This window comes from Halichoeres trimaculatus, unplaced genomic scaffold, assembly GCF_033239565.1.
Source record: "Halichoeres trimaculatus isolate MK-OKI-2021-1 unplaced genomic scaffold, fHalTri1.1 fHalTri1_scaffold_17, whole genome shotgun sequence".
Taxonomy (NCBI): domain Eukaryota; kingdom Metazoa; phylum Chordata; class Actinopteri; order Labriformes; family Labridae; genus Halichoeres; species Halichoeres trimaculatus.
In genome coordinates this window covers 906,251-928,372 of record NW_027437195.1, presented here as the reverse complement: position 1 = coordinate 928,372, position 22,122 = coordinate 906,251, and the positions used below count along the sequence as shown (strand labels likewise).

The 22,122-nt window shown below is 41.6% G+C and overlaps 1 long non-coding RNA gene across 1 annotated transcript; it reads left to right on the top strand.

Moving 5' to 3' along the window:
* The first annotated feature begins 4,983 nt into the window (after positions 1–4,983).
* Positions 4,984–7,481, top strand: LOC141806020 (uncharacterized). The gene is made up of 3 exons (XR_012599758.1): positions 4,984–5,164; positions 6,662–6,783; positions 7,206–7,481. It is a non-coding gene; the product is annotated as an uncharacterized LOC141806020 (long non-coding RNA).
* The last annotated feature ends 14,641 nt before the right edge of the window (positions 7,482–22,122 follow it).

Below are 22,122 nucleotides of genomic sequence, written 5' to 3'. Positions count from 1 at the left end.
CATTTAATGGAGGTACACCTCATCATTATAGGGGCTAACGGCAGGACTACAGCACCTGTTCAGCTGTTTGAAGAAAGACATCAGGTAATGCGTTACCGTTTGAGATGAAATATGCAAAGACAGTGGACAATCCTTTGGAAAGACGGCGATGTGTAGCCACACAGCAACTTCAGATTTAGGAGACACAACATTTTTCAGGTCAACACATGAGATAGGGACAATCGAAGTCTCAAATCAGTGAAGCTCGCTGCCGTTAGTTTTACAAGTCTGATTTGCTCTTTGCTTCATTGCGTCTGGGTCCTTCCAAGATGTGTGTGGTGAAATGGTGGAGTTCATAAACTGCCTTAAGAGTTATTCAACGAGGTACTGGGCATTGCCGCAGTGCTTGTTCCTCGAAGCAGCTTCCATATTACTGATTTTATGATTGAGATTTTCTACTGTACGCTCAGAAACACCACACGCATTTACTCTGTTCAAGATCACCAAATTTTCTCTTTCTCTTTGTTCACTTGATTAACTCCCTGATAAAAGCAGTTTTTGTATTTTTTCAGTAAAATCTCCTTTTCTTTCTCTGAAAAATCTTTCTGTCAGTCACACTGTTACCACTCATGAGGTGTATAGCTGTTTATGAGTGGTAGACGTCATAGTTCCACTTTGTTTGATGGAGTTTTCCAGGAAGTTCCCCAGAATTATGACATAATCTGCACCTGCCTTTCTTTCATGATGTAATTAGTAAACTGGCTGATTTTTTGCAGTCGTGCATGTGGCTAACCCTGAAGACAAACAGGCTGTTCCATAACAGAACATTAGGACTAATATTTTGTTTGTTTAGTGATTAAACGTGCATGCAGGCCCTGGTTGGTAAACACTCTAAACCAGGGTTGTAACACTCACTTTTACTGAGGGTCCCATCAGCATGGTTGCCTTCAAGGGCCAGATGTAACTGTGATGCTGTGGCCACACCGGACACAAATTAGAGAATTAAATGCCCCTCACGCCTGTGACGCACCACGCAAACACCCGATGTCAGGGCCTCTAGCTCTGCTTAGTGGCAGCCTCCCTTCCCCCCCCCCTCCCTTCTCTCTTTTCCTTTTCCCAGGTGGGCGTGAGTGAGGTGTGTGGAGTGCAACCAGGTGCAGGCAGTTGGTAATCAACAGCAGTTCCCTTCCTCTGCCTTAAAGTCAGTCTGCAGTCACCACTCGGAGCCAGACCGTTGCATACCCCGGTCAGTTAAGCTTGCTGCTCGTTTTCCACATTACGCTTTAGAATACTAACCCTTGTCTCAAATATCACAGCTTCTGGACCCACTCAGCCTGAATCACCTGTGTTGGATCTCTCAAGCCTGAAGCCTCTCCTGCCTCGCCACACACCTCCTCAGCCTACCTCCCCTCAAGCTCTCCTCTCGGTCAGGCTGTCCTCCAAGGCTGCCCCTCTCTTCCTGGGTCGGCTACTAACTAGGGAGAACTCAGTAAAAGAGGTAGTGCAGTTAGTTTTTGCCAGTTGGGCTTTCATCACGCAGGTTGCGTGCTTCTTTCTTTAGCTTTATTCTGGTCTCAGTTTGGGTCTTCATTTAATCTTTATTTAAATCTCAGCACAGCCTCAGTTAGCCGGTTAGTTTCCTTTTTAGCTTCTTAGTTAGCCTGACTCCTTAGTTGTTAGCCTCTAGTGGCCAGTGTCTGTTTTGTGCCCTCAGTTTTGTAAATAAACTTTTGTTGTGGATTTTCTGGTCTGCTGTGTCTCCTTGTCGTCCTGCATTTGAGTCTCTGATTTGCTCCGTGACACCCGAGGCTGGATGCTGGATTATTTTGATAAACTGAGGGGAGTACAGAGATTATAGATTGATACAGATATCTCTAAAATAAGTTGGCAATACTTTATGTGTTCATTATGTATTCATCTCTCAACAAACCTCTACACTCAATTCCTGAGGGGCCTGCTGCCTCTCCCTGGTAATCCACCTCCATTGGCCCTTCCGACTGTTCCATGCGACCTCATCCCTGAGGTTCTTCCATCTTTTCAACAAAACTCCACTGAGAAAATCACAGTAGGACTCAGTGATGACCCGTGCAGACAAATCCAGCTGGGAACGGATGTTTACAGAACTAACCTTCAAAACCTATCTCCTCAGCGACTTTCACCCAAGCCTGCTCCTTTTTGTTCCGGTCTCTGTAGAGTACACACATCGCATCGTATAACTCTGGATAATGACACACCACACAGATTATTTTCTCCTCCATCTTTTGGTGGCGTCATCGAATCAATGACATCATGGTTGAATGTTATCGCTGATTGGCTGCCGCGGCACAGCCTCACGCCAATTTTGGTCAAAAGTTCAATATTTTCAACTAGAGCATAGAGGCGCCTGACACCAAGTGTGTCCAACGCGCCGTCTGGGGCGAATCTGTGTCCAAACCTGTCCTTGCATTGATTTTGTATGTAATTGCAACGCCGTCTGGCGTAACTAAACTAAATGAAACTAAATGAAAAAAAGAAAAAAGAAAAATGCAACTTTTTGTGCTCTAAATTGTCCAATCACGGTGGCCCTGTAAAAGACTGTGCAAGCCACCGTTTAGCAAATACATGCCATGTCTCTGCAATGTTACTCTTTTAAATGATCAGACACACACACACACACACACACACACACACACACACACACCTACACACACACACACACACACACACACACACACACACACACACACACACACACACATTCACACACACACACACACACACACACACACACACACACACACACACATATACCCATCCCAGCAGCATCCATCCTGTCCATGTAACCTACACGCCTCTCTTTAAATACTAAATTTGTTGGACAGCCACAGCCTCTTTTGCTTTCACATCCAAAATCAAAATGTGCTTTTTTATCATAGCTCGGGACAGAAGCGAGTGTGGCACTTTGAGCAATCCATCAGCACTGCGTCACTCAGCTCCATCACAAAATGAAGCTGGTCCGTGGTGCAGAGAGCGGTGTGTAAACACCAACATCAGCACGTGAAGCGTTGTCTTTATGGCTCTGAGTTACAACATGAAGAGGCTGAGAGGCGTCAGAGGTCACCTGATGGATACTCTGCTTTATTAACTGACTGATGGACCATCATTTATCCAAGAGGTGAAGCCTCAAGGTCTTTCCTGCTCCACATTCATTCTAAGAAAACAGTGGACAAGAGGTGTTTAGTGAGCTGGTTTGTATAAAAAAGGCAAATATATAAAAGTGAAATCACTTCAAGAACACGTCCTCAGGGCTTAAAAACTGCTGATTATTTCAACAGAATCAAAAAATGTGGAGAAGTATTCTAGACTCTGATTTACAGGTTTAAAATAGACAAAAAGTGCAAAGCCTCAGTTTGAGTCTTTATGTATATAAACAACATAAAACACGTCAGTGTTTCACTTTCTATTAATATCACTGATGTCCTTCTCCTAACGTCCCTGAACCCACATTAAAACCAGCTCCAGCTGCAGTCACCTTCCTCGCCCTGCTTTGTCCTCTCTCTTACACCAAGGTTTATGTCTGAATCTACCCACAGGGACCTTTAAAAGACACCAGGAAGCTAAATGATGCTCTTATGTTTCTGCTCTGCTGCTGATTGACAGGTACACACAACTCCACAGCTGCTGCCGCTGGCACTCAGTGCCAGGCCAGATGTGCTCGGCCCGTTTGGTGGCGTAAAACAGACACAGCAAATGACACCCGCCATCTGTCCACAACATCATCAGGAACATGTGCCTCTGTCTGCTCTGGAAATGAGACATGCTATGAAGACAGGACACCTGCTACTATTCTGGTGCTGACACCTTTTACAGTTTGGAGTGCAGCCACACAAGTGGAAATGTGATCAAATCACAGCTAGTCGACAGAGAGGAAGTTCACCTGGCTCCTGTGGGGTTTTTGCAGTGAATTGATGTAAAGCCCTGTTTCCACCAAGCAGTTCAGATCAGTTCATCTCAGCACACGTTTTTTGGTGTTTCCTTTGTCTAAAAGTGGGACAGGTCCCCAAGTTACTGACCCGAGCTGTCCCCTTTTTTGGTACCTGTCCCTAGAAACACTACAGACTGTGATTGGTGGAGAGAATGGTCACTTCCTGTGTAACAGTGGCTGCTGTATTTCTCCTGGTGGCACACAGTCTTCTCTGAAACAGAGCTTAATTGTTCTTTGTAAAAAAGAGCCACATGCCAATCACAAAGAAGACAAATTACTGGATGTCTTCATTGTTGCTCTTTGTTCACTGTGTGGCATTTTTTTTCTTCATTGAATTTATTAGTGGGGTACACTTTGTCGCGCTGCTATGCCGTCACACTAGCTGAAGCAGATTTTGGCATCCAGCTCACACACTGCCTACCAAGAAGGGCACGGTTGGTTGTGGAAACACAAACAGGATCAGACTTTACTGATTCAACCTGTACCATCTGTCCTGATCCAAACCGGAGTGTTTGGTGGAAACAGGCACATTATACATGGGTCTACATTCACATGAATGGAGCGTGCTGTCGTCAATTCAAACTTAGAGAAGTTGTTGGTAGTTTACCTGACACAGTGTGGATGACTACTCAGGCACAAAGGTGACACATGGAGGCAGCGTGGGCAATTGACAAAAGTACAGCTCGCAAATTGTGGCTGGCTCAAACTGGCTCAAATCGTTCACCTAAAAGAGCTGTTAAAACCAAGGGGCAACATCCGGTTCGTAGAAATGAAGCCTATGCGGAAGTGCTAAAAGCCGCTGTTCGTCGAGACGCCGCTTGAGGCTGGCTGCAGAAAGACCGGAAGTTACATAGACCCCCAGCCAAAAAAACGGACTTTTACGGCATTAAAAAGCATATTTACAGCCTGGTTCAACAAACGGCTTGGGTCTGAAACGTTGACTTCACCATCGGCACACACTGTGAGGGGGGTGAATTTTTTTCTAACATTATCCTTTTGATTATATCTACATTTATCTACTTTTACCATATTTGGATAGATGAGGGCGTGGTTGACTTGACTGACAAGCGAGCGTCTATTAGCTTTTTTGCTCGGAGGCTAGGTTACAGATCGTGTAGTTGAGCTTGAACTGTTTTCAACATGAATGAATCCAAAAGTATCCTGCTGTGCCTTGGAATGTACTGACAGACCGTCCAAGAAGTCGGTGCTGCAGCTTTTCTGGTGAGTAATTCGTTTTCTATATTTTTTGTGTTACGTTATTAGCAGGTGTTAGCACGTATACCGGAGCCGAACCGGGCGGCTAGCAGCTCTACGCCTATGCCGTAGACTGCTCACGGCCCACGGCTTATGACTTGAGCTTGTTAGCCAGCTAACCCTGTGGCTTTGGATCGCTTTTAATTGCCGATCAAGTCACACATGCAGGCAGTGCTAATGGAAACCTATGATAGAAAAGCATACTGGCATGTGTTCGGATTTAAATGTAGAATAATTAATTTTTCGCGGTTGTTAAAATGTGAAGTGCAAAGCTACCGAGTGAGATAATTTCAAGTCCACCACATGATCATTAATCTGGTACTGTGAACGTCGATTTGTCCAACAAAAAAAAATATCAACGAAGAAAACGGTCCGACTGATCGAGCTGTATATTTTAAATTCCTGAAAAGTATAATGCCATAATTCAATAGCTTTCATTATGAGAATCTGAGGATATATTGGTACGTGATTTACAGTCTATGAGGCTACGTTGTGTTTTGAATTACACTACAATAGCCTTGAAATACTGTGTGCTGCATTTGTTAAAACTAGGGAGAGGCCATAAGAGAGGCTCTTAAAACAGACTAAACAGTATGTACAGATAGTGTGTGCTGTGTTCTTCGGCTATTATCTGTGCCTGTAGGTGAATCACAAGTTTCGTTCGACAGATAGAGAGCTAAATAGATGACTGCACTGAACTCCAAGTGGGATGCATTGTGAAAGCAGGACATCTCACTACAATGAAGTGGACAATATTTATTCTCTGAGTACAGTTTAACCCTCAGGTGTGCAAAATATGAAAGCCAGTGCCTAGACTTTTTTCATTATCTTTAAAATTCTCCTTGGGCTTTGAAAAAATATGTTTTCATTGATTTTTTTTCAAATATTTGATCTTTTCAACAAGTTACAGACATGTTTATACCAGTGAAGTACATGTGTCTAAGTATTTAGTATAAAAGGGTATGAACTAAATGTATAAATGTTTTGGTTAATCGATGAATAATTATTTATTTCTATTATGCTATTCAAAACATTTTAACATATATGCACACATTTTCTTTAACTTTGTGCAATATATATTTCATCAAAATCAAATCCCATGCACTAAGAAGAATGGCATGATATAGACAGACTGATATGCAGTCCCACCATAAAAAAACATTTCATTTTGAGGAAAATGACTTAAAATTGCTGCTGACTTCAGTGACTACTGTGCGCCAGTAGCAAGGTGCAACTGCATTACAAGATTCAGGTCTAACACTGCATGTTGGAACCTCATCTCTTAACTCTCATGTGATTACAGTAGAATTTACAACACTATTTTGATTGCAGGAGAGATATCTTGAAATAAAATGAAGTCATTGTGAAACATCCAAAATACAAAATCTCAGCTGTAATTGTCAATAGACATGTGATTAAGGTCAGCTTGCCTGTATTTTGATGCACTTGTCAATTTTCTTCTAGATGATCCAGACAGGCTGAACCAGTGGGTGATCAACATGAGAAGAGACAACTGGACTCCCAACGAGGCCTCTCGTTTGTGCAGTGAACACATTGAAAGTTGTCACTTCAGCACTGACTCCAGGGTACAGAGACCTTATTGGTGTAAACTGATTAAGTGATACCCAAAACTAAATTCTAACTTATACACACTTTATCAAAACTAAGGCATAAATGAAGATGAGCATGTTTTATAGTGTAATTGTCAGTGTACAAATACTTATCAAACCAGTCATTTGTGGGGAGTTTTTTTGTCATAGAGAGGTAATGGAAGGGTAATTGCTTTTATACATAAAATCTCTCTCTTTTAGAAATATCTTTTTTTCAGATGAGAGTGATGAATGACGCATGATTCATAATTGAAACTAAGCCTCTAAGTGACTTATATGCTCTGTTAGTAGTTGCAGCATTTTCAGTGTTGATGATATTAGTGACTGCAAAACTTTCTGAAGTTAATTTCTGTGATTTTACCTGTGCCCTACCCTGTGTGTCTGTGTTTAACCTCCAGTGCCTCCTTCAAGCTCCTGCCCTGCCGCCCTTCGTCCACACTGCCTAGCTCCCTCTGTTACATCCTCTGTGGATCTGGATCTCTGGACTTTGGATCAACATACATCTTGTGCAATAAAACCCTTAAACTGCTCTCCTTGATCCAATTGAAAGTGTTTAGGAAGGTAGTATTAGTATTTCCTTTTAGCTTGTTAAACTAATCATACTTTTTAGGTAAACTTGTGGGGGTTCAAGACTCAATGCTGACTGTTAGTAGATGTATTGACTTAATGGATAACTAATTAAAATTCTGTTGTAATCAGGGATATTTGCTAACTAAAGACTTTTTCAAAACTCAATGGGCCTCCTTCATTTTTCTTAAAATCATCTCATGCATTGCTGTCATTGTATGAGAAATGTATAGTTAGTGTTGTAATGTGATAGTAAGAAGTGTTGTTTGGACCCAAGCCCAGCTCAAAAAAGGCCAGAAATGTCTTTGGATGAAAGAAACTTAGACAGATAAAATTTCAAAACAAGGCAACAGTACTGTAAGGGAAAAGGGAAAGTTTTTGTACAGTCTGGTTTAAATACAGGTCTGACCGCAGATGAGCTGCAACTGGGTGCTCAGGTGCGCTGTGTTACCTGATGTACAGGTGAGTATGTCCAAAACGGTGGTGAGTGGGAAAAATACTGCGGCCAAGTGGCAGAACTGTGAAAGTGTTGCTTTCTCTTGCTGTCATTAGTAAACACAAAGTGATTCAAACATAACAATAATTTATTCAGCGCAAACATATTTTTAAACTGTTGTAACAAGAAACAAAACTGTACAGACTAACACAAACTTTAAAAAAATTACTTCAACACACTGGCTTGGAAAAAAAAAAGTCTTAAAAATGAAGTCCATGTATATGCGCTAAAAGTGTCACTTCTTTAAAAGTCTGGTTAAGACTGACTGCAGACTGGAACCCAGCACACAAGCTGTCAGTGAGAGTATCACGAAGCCTGCCAGTTAGGTCTGCAATCCATACTGTGTCAGGAACAGATACAGACACGAACATGAAATAGTTTTGGAAAGATGAAAAAGCACAGAAAAAAAAACAGTGTAATGGCTTTGGATTCTTTTAAAATTTAACCTGAAACTCAACATTTGAAATGAAAGTGATGGACTATCAAATAAAAAGTTCCCGAAGACCAGCTTCAAATGCAGAGACAGTTCACTGTGTTTTTAAGACACTGTGCTAATGTATTTAAAAAAATACATAATTTCCCCTAGGTGTGAAATAACTCCATCCCTCAAAAAAAGTCCAGGGCTGTCATGTCTAATGTGAGGGTGCTCAAGAAGCACACCACTATTTATAACTTTTCTGCTCTTTTCCATCTTTGCTGAAATTTTAACTTTCCACTGGCATCTCTGGGTGATGCCAGACAAAATTATTTTCATGTCTGGGTGCTGGACACGGAGCTGCTGGAGGTCATCTTTCATCCCAGGTTGCTGCAGGTGCCACAGGTGGTTCAAAATCCACAGGGATGGTGTTTGGGTGGCAGGCAGCCATAGCTTGTTCCTTAGGTGTATAAGGGAAAGTAAAAATATATATGTTAAGAAAGAGATTTTTTTAACTGTCATGTCGAAGTAATTACATACTTTTTGCTATTTGAGTACCAGTTTTACACAGTCTTTGGACCCCTTTGTGGCAAAACCACAATAGCATAATATTAAATGCATTGCAGTATGATGTACTTCCTTATTTAGTCTCATAACTTTCATCGTATTACATATTATGTTCCCCTGACAAACTTTTAAAAAGAGCAAGCACAAGCACCGTATAATTACAAATACTTCTCTTACAAAACCTAAGCTTTATGTAATTATCATCCAGTGGTACCCAAATCAAACACATATCAATGTGATTATGAAATTTTGAATTTCTTTCATATTAACCATTTGATAAGTAATGTAGACACTGAATCATACTTTAAAATAGTAATGTAGTAATTTTTCAAGCTAGGAGTATGGTCAGGATAAGTATATGGTCAGGATAACATCTAATTACTGTCATCAATTTTTACTATACTTGTACACTAGAAAATAACTTGCATGTTTAAATAATAAAATTGTATACTGACATACAAGATGACAGTTTCTCACAACTTTTCTAAAGTTCTGGCTCAACTTACCTCAAAAAGTGCGATCGAAGGGTGCGGAGGTTCGGAGACGAAGGGGATTGCCGTTCAGTAGCCAGTTAGCTTACGTTAGCTCCGCTAACTAGCATTTAGCGTAGCTTAGCCGTAGCGTCGAACTAAATGGGCGCGGTTTCATCGCCCAACCACAATTCAGCCCGCCCAGACTCCGCCTCTGAACCGGAGCCTGGCTCCACCGGAAGGCTGCATTTCCACGATGGCCGCAGCCATGGATTGGCTTCAAAATCGTGTCTCAGAACGCACGGGTGACGTCAGCGACGCTTCGTCCATTTTTTTTTACAGTCTATGGTTAAAACTGACTGACTCGTTCACGAAAGCCACGTCTCTTGCTAACAGTCTGCAAAGGCCCAAAAATCCTTCATGATAAGAAACATCAGGTAGATTCAGGAAAGTTCATACATTTGTAAAAGTTCAAATAAGAGCAGAAGTAACGACAACACATAGCAAATGAAAGACAAGTCTGCTGAGGTAGGATGAAAATAATGCAAACACATGAACAAGCAGAAAACATAGAAAACATGCAAATACTGCAAATCCTCCAGATTAAGCTTGATCAACAAAGATTATACGAGTAATTAGAGATTTAAGATTAACAGTAAGAGCTGTCTACATTCTGATGGTACAGATAAATCTACCGTAAGCGTTTTAAAAAACATTCAAAATGAACAAAAGCAAGAGTAACACTCATGTGATGTATATCATGTGGATAAAACGTCTTCTTCTCTGTTTGTCAGGATACAATAAAGCCACACCAACTTGCAAACTAAAGGACAGACAGAGGAGTCAGATAGAGAGGACAGACAGAGGAGAGGAGGAGCCCCTTCACCCCTGAAGGAGCTGTGAGATGTTTCTAAGAGATCTTAAAAAAGTCTCCCTTCTAAATGTATGCCTGACTGTAATCCACACTTTAAAATGAGATTACCAGCGCCAATATTACAGGTTACATCTTAATCCAAATTGATAGTTCTTAGCTTCTAGATCGGGTTGGGTAGGACTAGACTAATATAAGGCAGTAAGGGCTCTAATTTCGTAGACCAGGCGCAGGCGCAGGCGCACCTGCTCTGCGCCGGCCTTCGCCGTGCGCACAGGGCGTGACCGGCGCACTGTGCAAGTTTCCTGCAATGCCAAGAGAGGCGCAGTACAGGCGCACATCAGCGCAGAGCTGCGCGTCCACGCCTCCCTCCGCGCAAATGGCAAACAGGTAGGAGAAAAGCCGTGAGTGGGTTTAACACAGCCGAGCGCTGTTTTCACCAATCAAATGAGCGCCTCTCCTCGCCTTTAAATGCCCTGCAGCCGCTGCGCAGCGTCTGATTGGTCTGAGTGATCTCCAGCACCAGGGAGAGTGTTGGTAGCAGAGACAGTCAGAGCCACTGTGCCTGCAGCAGGTCAATGGACAGCGGGGCGCATCGGAGGACACGAAGCGCGTCACCTTGTGGGCCAGCTCCCGGGACAGATGTAATCTGTTCCATTGTCATTAATAGGAGTAAAAAATGAAGAGACAGTTCCACAGCTGGCTTATCCATTCAGAATACTTTTGATCCACCTGCACTTCTGGTTTGTCATCGCCAAGCAAAGCCTCTGGTGATACACTGTATACTCTCCCAGTGTCTCCACCTCATCCTCCTTACAATAATGTACTCCATCTTTTTAGATCAAGTTAAAAATAAAGACTAAAACAGAGAAATATGGGAAATCATGGGTAAATCCCGAGTGAAATACATTTATTTTGTCTCTTTTTTTCTTCGTCTTTTCTCTCCCTCTTTTCTTTGAATGAAATGAAATGAGAGAACCAGATATACTCAGTATCAGATGTTAAGGCTGTTTATTGTTTAATTGTAAGATGTGCATCAAACTTCCAGCTGCCGTCAGGTTAACTTTCCATTATGACAAACGGCTTTAATCTGACATCAGATGTGACGGGACAGTTAATATAGATATAAATGTATATGCTGGTTCAGACAGTTACATTAAATAGTGATTGCTGTGATTGTTTACTGCATCAAAATGTGCCTGACACTCTGGAAACCTGCCTCTGAGGCTTTGTTGACATGTGCGCACACGTGCGCCTGTCACCAAATTACAGCTGCGTGGGGTGCGCTCCGCCTTGCACCGAGGATAGACCAGGTTGGAGCTGGCGAGCTTTCAGCGCACTTTTTTGGCACACTTTTTTGGCACACTTTTTTTGGCGCCGTCAACTCCCCCTGGCGCGCCGTCACACCCATCTCGGCGCAGACGGTCTACCAAATTGTCAAATTGGCAGCGCACGGCGGTGCACCGCACGAAATTAGCACTGCGCAGGCTGCGCCAGGCTTGCGCCCCCTGCGCTGCGCCACAAAATTAGAGCCCTAAGTCTCTATGACAACTCCACACCGGCTGGTGAAGTTTCGAAGTGAGAAGAGAGATCTGTGTCCTTATCTGCTGAAAACGATTTCTGTGATTAATTTTGTAGTGATGGTGGACACTGGAGCCTAACTGTCAGACAGAAAAAGCACCGGGCTGCCGACAGCGCTACATACAGCCAGCTAGTTCCAACGTTTGCTTGATGTCACATTTCAAATAGTAGTGCTGCGTAACTGTACTGATAAATACCTTACCTCAGTACGTTGTATCCAGAAAAAAGATTTTTCTTGAACAAAGAAAACTTATTTCAATACAATCTCCATTTCATCCCACAACAAACACACGCCTCGGTAAAAGTAATTTTCGACAGTGTGTGTGAGACTCTGGGCCAGAAGGTGGAGTGGCCGTCCAATTGAAACAGATCCTCCTCGTAGAATCTTTAAAACCCTTGACACCTGAGTATTTCTCACAGCTATAGCTCAACATAAGCAACACACCTTAAGATGAGGCCATGACAGCACCAGGGTGGACACATGACATGATTTGTGAATCCACAGGTTTTCTCTGGGAGAACTCTTCCTTCCCCTAGGCAGAAACGCCTTCACATGCAGATAGTGCAGTGTGGAGTGAGCAGAGCAGAGAATGAAGCAGGAACTGTCTCTGAGAGCAGAGGGAAATTTGGACAGATGGAGTGCTGCCTTGTTGTTCTTCCTCCTGCTTTTCCTGCTGCTCAGCTCACCAAACTTTCCTCACATTTCTGCAGCTCTCTAAACTTTCTCTGTTGTCACTAGGGGGACTCCCTCATCTCTGTCCCTGTCTTTGTTACCATCTCTGAGAACGTCTTTGCTACCTGTTGTGGTGAAACCCAGGGATCACCACCAGGAGCTGATGATTGCTTGGAGGGGCTTCTCTTGATGGGGGCTCAGCACTTGGCACCTACTCTGCAGGATCCTGGCTCTGCGGCTCGTCCAATAAAAGAGCTGCACCTGGTCCTTCATTAGCTCTTCCCCTTTGTGTATGTACTCTGTTGGCAGGTTCACACAGAAAGTCCAAATGAATTACAAATTGTCAGGCCTGTGCCACGGCTGATAATAACATGCAAGAGCAAGAAAGCTAAGTTTATTCAGAGAAGAATGAGAGCGTCTCCATATCAGAGCTATGAATATAAATGTGCTCTGACATCAAACTCCATGTGTTGTCTTTTGTGCACCTCCACTCTGTGTTGTTGTTTGGGGCTTTAAGTCCTGTCATCCTATCAAAGCTGCTCTCTGTGTTCCTGTTGTTCTGGATGTCACTGTTTGATGTTTGAGAGAGCTGAGCTTCATTGTCTCTAAATAACACGGTACAGTGCCTGAGACAATTGACTGATAACATGACAGCAGCAAAGCTTCAGTGAAACAAAGAGCCTGAATCAGAACTTTGTTCCAGCTTTCTGTGGTGTGTTGCTCATCTGAGACAGTTGCTCCTGTTAAAAAGGCTTTCAAAGGACTGACTGTCAGCAGGCCACCACTGCAAGCTCTAAGCATTTGCATCAGCGAGGACGTCTCATAAATGCTTCATTCAGGAGTTTTCATGCTGTCCTGATTCTGGTGACCACTCTGATTCAGCAGGGTTTGAGATGAAGACTGCATTTCCCATGAGCACTATAAGCATTTATCATAGTTGTTGTTGTTGTTGTTGTTGTTGTTGTTGTTGTTGTTGTTGTTGTTGTTGTTTGTTTGTTTGATTGATTTGGTTTGTTTGTTTTTTTTTAATCCCTGTAGAAAAGTCAAATAAAAGGTATAAACAATCCAGTTTAAGTATCACGGTAAGGGGAAAAGGGTGGATGAACAGATAAAATGATGAAAAGACAGAAGGAAGAATACATAAATGGATGGATGGATGGATGGATGGATGGATAGATAAAAGAATGGACGGACAAAGAGATGAACGGATGGACGGATGGACAGATGGAGGCATGGATAGATGATAGATAAATAAAAATAAATTCATGAACAGGTGGGTGGATAGATGGATGTATGCATGACTCGATGGATGAATGGATGGGTGGGAGGATAATTGGACAAATAAATTGTTTGTTGGATAAATAAACAGAGGGTTGAACGAATAAAAGAAAGGATAGGTAAGTAAATGTTTTTCTTACAAATGGGTGGATCTCTGAACACATAAATGCATGGATTAATCGATGGATGGATGATGGATAGGTGGCAGTACGGATTAATTTATGGATGGATAAATGAGAGGAACAATGGATGTGTGGGTGGATGTATATGTAAACGCTGGATAAATCAATAGATGAAAGTGAGGATGGATGAATTTAAAAAAATAAATTGATGGATAAAGGAATACATGAGCGTGGATGGATGGATGGATGGATGGATGGATGGATGGATGGATGGATGGATGGATGGATGGATACTGTATTAAAGGATCTTTCAGTGGGTGTCTCGTGTTCAGGTTGAGGGTGTTTCCTCCAGACAGAGCCTGACTGAGTGTGTGGATGAGTTTTTCAGTCGTCACTCTGACATTATTAAACTTCTTAGCTCTGAATTAGATTCGTCATGAGAGAAATATTCATGATTCACTTTAACTTCATCTTCATCAGAACTTCATCATGATAAGAGTCACATAGCTTGCAGATGTAGCCATGGATGATACACGTTACAACATCAGGCTCCTCTTGGAAAATGAGCGTTACGATCATACTGTCATGCTCTTTGTCACGCTCTTTGTCCCACAGCTTTAACCATGGTGAGAATCAGCAGAGATACCTTCGTCTCCTGACTCTCAGTACTTCTGACTATTCCCAGGCATTAATCTGCCTCCAACACACTGCTGCTGAAAAAATCTGCTGCTTTCTTTTAATGTCCCAAAAATTCTGCAACGAGTGTCATCCCTTATTTCCCACATTCCCCTTGACCTGTTTAGTGGCCCATCAAAGCTCTGCAGTCCCTGGCACAATGTAAGAGCTGGCAGCTGCTGATGAAGCGAGACGAGAGGCACGATGATAAAAGCCTCACGCTGGGCCAAACTGCACCCTGTACGATCCTATAGTTTAATCATGCACTTTGGAGAAGGCAAACAGCAATCACTGTTTAAAAGCAACAATTCCAAACAGAAAATAAGAGACCATCTGGATTCTGTGGAGGCTGGATGGCTTTTTAATGCTCATGTTTTTGATGAGTTTGTTACTTCAGCAGACAAACAGACAATGGGGAGAGAGGATCTGGGAGGGTGGCAATGGCATGTCATCAAAGTTTACGGCCAGTTAAAGTCTGTGCTGCTGTGATTACACAGGCCAGTCTTTTTAAAGTATGAATTATGATCAAGGTTTTGCAGAACTCTGGACTGCTAAAGGACCATAACTGGTCCCTCCAGGAACTCTCTGGTTTCTTCAGGCACTGCTGCATCCTGGAATTGAAATGACTGGTTTTAAAACTTTTTGTTTGTTTCTGGGTAAAGTTTCACTGATATTTATGATGCTTTGAGGCTCATCGAACACTTGGTTTTATCCACTAGGAACGACGTGAGAAGAACAACAAATTTAATCTAATTGCCATTAAATGCTCATTTCACTCCCTGCATGCACATGCAATCAACCTAAATAAAGGGTTTTCATGTGATCTCACACAAAGTGTCACAGGATCTCACAAAACTCTGGAAAATCTTTCAAAATTCACAGAATATTCTTTTATTTATCTCTGATCCGTACAGCAGAAATAAACATGTTTACAGCCTGGTTCAAACATGGTTTCAGTTTGAACAGATCATTTGTCTGTCCGCACACACTGAACGGGGGGAGGTGTTTTGCTCTCTTTTTTTTTCTTTTTTTTTTATATATAAGAAATCAAGAACTAGTAATAAAGATTATGATCTTGTCATTATCTGGATAACTAGACTGAAATGTGGGCACACTGTGGCAGTGACAACCTAAAAACTGCTGGGTTATGAAATGTTTTACTCTTTAAAGGTTATGTGTTTGAGTTATTTTTGTGCAACTCAAGTGCTGAGTTCAAATCTATCATCACAACATACATCAGTTGACCCAGTACCTGGGTTTTTTGTGCTTTGAATGTCATTGTGTCAACCAGTGGGAAGACATGACCCACCAGTCAGACACAGCACCAGGCTCTATGCACATTTATGCAATCACATAAATTAGCACCTTTTCATTTAATATTACATTTTACCCTGTAACCAAACCTCAAATAAGAACCTTAAATTAACTATCTTAATAACTACATTAAAATAACTGCTACTTTACATTTTGATATAGGTTTTAGCAAAGTCATTCTTGTTGTGAAGGCATTCTGGCCTGTTAGTCAAGAGGGAACGTAGTTCCTGTTGTACCACACATAGTGTGTGCGAAGGAACCCAGCCTGTACCCGCAACTAACTGTATAGATAAACTGTCTGAACACTTTGCCATGGATTGGTTGTTTGCAAACCACAGTTCGAATTGCCTACCAGTACTCTATGGTACAGACTTGTTGTCCATGTTCCCCAGCACAGACTGTATTTTCTTGAATGGGATGTAACTGAAATGTAATTTTGTTGCTCTGAAACATGTGCAATGATAATAAAGCTTTCATTATCATCGTCATGGTACAGACCTGTTGTCCATGTTCCACAGCACAGACTGGCTGCTGGTGTCTTTTGGTTCAGACCGGGCAGGTGCTATAATGAGCCAGCTGTTTTTGGTGTGCAGTTGGTAGGCCAAAGGCCTGCCTCAACTTTGACTTTTTGCCTGAAGTTGGTTCTACTGAGAGTTAGGTGGAGTTAGACTTCTGACAACAGCTAATGATTGGCTTTGACGCTACTAAAAGGAGAAGCTGGAGCAAGAGGACAGAGGCTATGGGAAAGGAGATATAAGCCGTGTCTCTCCTCTCTCATCATGGAAAACATGAGATCTCTGCTAAATGAGATAGAGGAGTGAACAGGACCAGCCAGAGACAGAGTTTGAGGAATGCAGTATGGAGAGCTATGGCTGCATCAGGAAATTCCCCACCACACCGTCACCAACGATGACTTCAGACTGTCTGCACTGACTGGGATTACACAGAGACCGTCTGACATCAGAGCTTTAGTTCTGTATCTATTCCTTATTGATTTGGTCTTTCTCCCTTTACACTAAATAAAATGATTAGTTTGATGAACTGATGAATTAAATCGTGTGCAGGATTTCCATCCAATAAATCAACTCAAACTTGGTTCATCTCTGTAATATCACAAAAAAATTAGTTTGTCCAACTCATTTGTAACAAATAACGCCAAAATGAAATTATTGTACTTACTGAGTGAAAGTGATTTACATTTGTCCAACTCGAACCACTGTGATTAATTGTAAATTTTAACAAGCTAAAAACCATCCTGAGATTGATCCCATAAAAACAGAAGACAGAGCCTGGTCGGTTTTACTACAGGAGAGTAATCCTAACATTCTCAGAAACCACACTTAATAAAAACTGCTCCTCTAAATTTTGGTGTGGAACCGTGAGTGAGGAGGCAATGCAGAAAATATGTGACCCTGCTGCATATTGGGATAATGTGCAGAATTACATGCTTTTGTGCTTCACATGGCACAGACCAGCTGCCTGTGTTTTGCATTGCGCAGACCAGCTGACTCTTTTCCACAGGCCACAGATGACAATGTGATGACATTTGTAAACCATGATGAGGAAACACAGTGGATATGAGTCCTGGTGATGCATGGTTGACACCAGTGATGGGAAACTCAATTCTTTTTACTGAATTGAGTTTAAATGAGTCACTCACCAAAGTGAATCGGGTTTTTGAGTCATTTGAGTCACTTGAGTCAGTTACCTAGAAAATTCATAGAAATCTATATTTCAGAGAGATTCATACTAGCGAAATGACTGAAAAGGACAATTAATACACTCCAATGTGGAAAAAAAGAGTGAAAGATTGACATATATTAAAGAAACTTTTATTTTTCTAACTCACAAATAAATTAACATTAATTTGCGAAATTCTTCAAAATAATTTGTTGAAATCATTTTCTCAAAATGGAAAGAGCAGTTGGGAACAAAGGTCAGATACACAGTTTTAGCTACATCAAAATATTACATCAAGGTAGCAACGCTGAATTTCAAATGGAGCATGATTTATTCAAAAAATTACATTACTTCAACCAGATTGTTGTTGTTGTTGTTGTTGTTGTTGTTGTTGTTGGTGTTGTTGTTGTTGTTGTTGTTGTTGTTGTTGTTGGTGCTGCTTCTGCTGCTGCTATTTTTAGTTCATCAATCTCAGGTTTTTTGTTTTGTGTTGTTTTAGCTCACCTAAACTTACAATTAATCAGATTGGTTTAAGTTTGACAAATGTAAACCAGTTTCACTAAGTGTGTACAATCATTTTATCCTGACCTTATTTGTTATAAGTGAGTGGGACAAACTTATATTTTTATATTACATGGATAAGCTTGGTTTGAGTTGGGGCTACATATATTTATTGGGTGGAAATCCTGCACACAGTTGAATTGAGTTCATCCAAAGAGCTATTGTTTTGAGTGTTCCTTAACATGTTGCATTGACTCTAAATCATGTTCACATGTGGTGTGATCCTATTGTGTTACATGAACTCATTTTATTTAAGTCAGTTCAAAGACCTGCCAAGTGCCTTTTTTGAGTACACTCTCTGACTTCAATGTATTCAGTGTTGCATGTGACTTCAACTGGGTTATTTTGTGTGTAAACCTTTCACCATCAGACTAGTAAAAACAATAAAAAGCTACCTGTAGTACTGATAAATCAATTATTTCTGTACAAAACAAATGACAACTGGTGAAAGAGACATCTCAGTGTAAATGAACTGTCTGGCTTTCCTATGATTCTCACTCAGTATTCAGGTGTATTCACACCTAGATCGTTTGGGGCAGTTGTTCCGAAACAGTGGGCGGGCAGCCAGGGTACTGTGGTTAATCACATACCTTTAGCAGACATCGCCATCTGTCCTTGAGGCGCCCCAAGGCGCGCTCTGCAGTCATGCAAGCTTGACTCAGACGATGGTTGAAACCAGTCTTTTCTTGTGTCACTCCTCGAACCTCACGGTAAAGCTTCATCACCCATGACAGCAAAGGGTAAGCTGAATCAGCTAAAATAAAAAGTGCCACATCAATCCCTTCAAATGTTTCTGTTACTCTGGCTAAAAGTGTGCCACTGTTACCTCCCTCAAAAAGCCGACCCGGTCCTCCCACATTTATTACCAGTATCTCAGCCCGTGGTCCACCACAGCTTGCAAAAATATATAATAATGACCTTTTCTATTATAGTAATCAGCTGGTGCATCACAAGGAGCTCTGATGTTAATATTTGTGCCATCAACCGTACCAGCTACTTGGGGAAACCTCCATTTGTCAAAAAAGCCTTGTGTTATTAATCTGAACCCAGCAGCAGAGGGAGTTTTGATACATTGTGGCTTCAATATTACATTTATGGCAGTGACAACTTGTTGAGTTATAACACAGCATGTGGACAATCCAAGACCAAACAGGTGAGAAAGAGAGCGTAGCTGGTGGTGTGCTGAGTCAACCAGGGCCAGAGGGCATCACACAACAGTAAAAAAGAGCTTCTTCTCATCCTGAAGTTCAGAAGCCATTCATGGTTAGTCCAAGTGCTGGAAATGTGTGGCTACCAACATTTGGCAAGTGGGTCCACCCAAATCTCCCTGTAGTGAAGGCAAATAGATGAAAAATGTTACTCCATCATGCTGTTATTCTCATGTTATGTGCTTATTGTTCTCCTCTGGACTTTGACTAATGAATTATGTCTGACAAGGATTTTCCCCCCAAAAAAGTTGATTACCTTGATAAAATTCATAAAATAAAACTTTTCTCAACTTATCTCAAATATGCTTGTTAATTCTGTTTCAGAAATGTAACTGCAGCATACAAGCCAGCTCCTGTTTCACAGTGAAGTACATTCTCAGTGTGGCACTATTAAGTCACACGTCTGTGCATTGGATCTTTGATCAAAACTGTGTTCCAAAATATGATCTTTTTCAAAAAAAGAATGCTGCCTGTCCTTAAAATGAGACTTTCAGTGAGCATGTAGGAATTTTCATCTTTCAGCAAATTAATGTTGAAACAACTTTCTAGAGACAAACTCAGGGTATACACAACTCTGCATGTAAAGTTCAGACATCCAACTACAGAAACAGACAGGAAAGAATAGTTTTGAGTAGAGGGGGACTTCAGCAGTTATTTGAGAATCACTCGGTAGGAGAAATTACCTTAAAAGTCCTTATTTGGCTGTTAAGTTAACAGATGTGATTACACTTCACTCCATATTTGCAGCACTGTGTCTAAAATTTCTCCTTAGTCACCCAATAATTAGATCATTTTTATATTAATGTTTTACAAGCAGCCGGTAAACAAGCAGGGGAGCATAACTTACTAGCTGCTACTCAAATAGTTGACAAGCCATTTGACCCCAAAAAAGGCATCCATTTGACTCTAGTGGATAGATTTGTTAAAGCTCATTGCTATTGCTCCAGTTCTCATCGTGTCTCTTCGTCCTGGCAGACTACCTGCGTTTGTTTTATCTGGCACACCGTGTGCACGGACTGCTACACTAAGCAGCGAGTGCCTCGTAGCCAGCTGTGGCTCTGCAGCGGAGGTAGCGCCGCTTTACTACACGATGACAACTAGAGCCTCATTTAGTGGTGTTTTAGTGTGAAAGTAACACGCTGAAAGTTCTCTAAATAAAGCGTGAATGCAGACCAATATCAGATTTTTTTAGAGGGAGTCCGTTTATTTGTGTTTTTGGTCAAGTAAAATATGGCTCCGTCTGAGTGCAGAGGAAACCGGCAGAGGAGCAGGGAGGGGGTGTTTGGTGGGAGCGCTCTGGTCTTCTGCTGCACAAAAACACTGCTGTAGGGGTCATTGCTGCCCTAAACCTTGTGATAGGACCCAACTTGATCCATCCCGAAGTATCACTTTAAGACATGCAACAGGATGTTAGGACTCCTGAAAAAACTGCACATGTTGATCATATAGCGCACACTGTTTCATGAGCCAGATAAACACTATAATGCAAACTAGCCACACACGTTGTTGACATTCCACGGTGGGTAAGAACATGAATGAATGAACGAAGATCGGGAAACTCCCCGCCTTCAAGGTATGATTTCTGACCAATGAGAGACAAAAAAACAGTCGCACATGACATTTGTTAATAACTTTGGACCGCAAGAGACTTTTGCCTTGTGAACACAAATGAACCAAGTGACAACCTCTACAACTGTATCATTTTTGCTCCTGAATCAGAACAAAGCAAACGAGCTACGGGTTTGGATACACCCTTAGATTCAAAGACAGGTTGACAGGAATAATCAGGCCGTTTAAGTCATGATAACACAAACACACATGTAAAAAATCACCTGAATAACTGAGACACCAAGCAATAACACACTACATGATAGCTTTCTCCATTGTTCTCTATTGACAAAGTATTCAAGTACAAATGAATGAAGAGACTCTTGATTTATAAATAAAAACTCAAAGAGAACAAGTGTTTAAGTTCAACCTGAGTGAAACCTTTTGTTAAGATTGATAGTTTGACAAGCTTACATTTAAATTCACTGGCATGCAATAAGGTTGGAGCTCATAACCAGACAAACAATACTTCCACGTGGGCGATAAAAGACGGATGGGGGATTAGAGCCACGATAAAAGGTAAAAGAAGTTAATATAAGATTAATCTTTTAAATGTATGAGAAAAAAGTTGTCAATTAGACAATAAGCTTGTTATGCTAGTCTATAGCTAGGCTCTTAAGAGAGCACCAGCGTAATGAGGACTGTGGAGAGCATCTTTCATCTGTCCTCAGCTCTGGGGGACATGCAGTGGCCTCTATGCTGAGCTGGCTCTTGTTCTATTGAAACAACACCAAACAAATACGATATAGAAATATGAAACAACTTCACCAAGGAGAGGTGTAGCATCATCAAAACCATATTACACATGGGATCTCAGGTTTTTCTGATAGCCTGTAGCTATACACACTGCCCTCTGGTATTCCCTCAGTTGCTGGGTTAGCACAGCTAGCTGGTCAATCTTATTGGAGATAGATCTTACGTTCCCAATAATGATGGAAGGACAGGTCCATGTCGTCACTTCTTAGCTCACACCTGAGAACCAGCACGTCGTCCTCACCTCCTTCTCCTCACCTTGAGGGAAATCATCAAGCCTTACACAAGTTAGCATTGACATGCTACAGTATATATATATATATATATATATATATATATATATATATATATATATATATATATATATATATATATATATATGGAAATAGAAATAGAAAAGCCTCCCCAGCAGTCTGTTCCTGGATCCTGTCTGCCCACAGCAGGTGAAGCTCCTCCAGTGTGGTGCCAGCCGATGT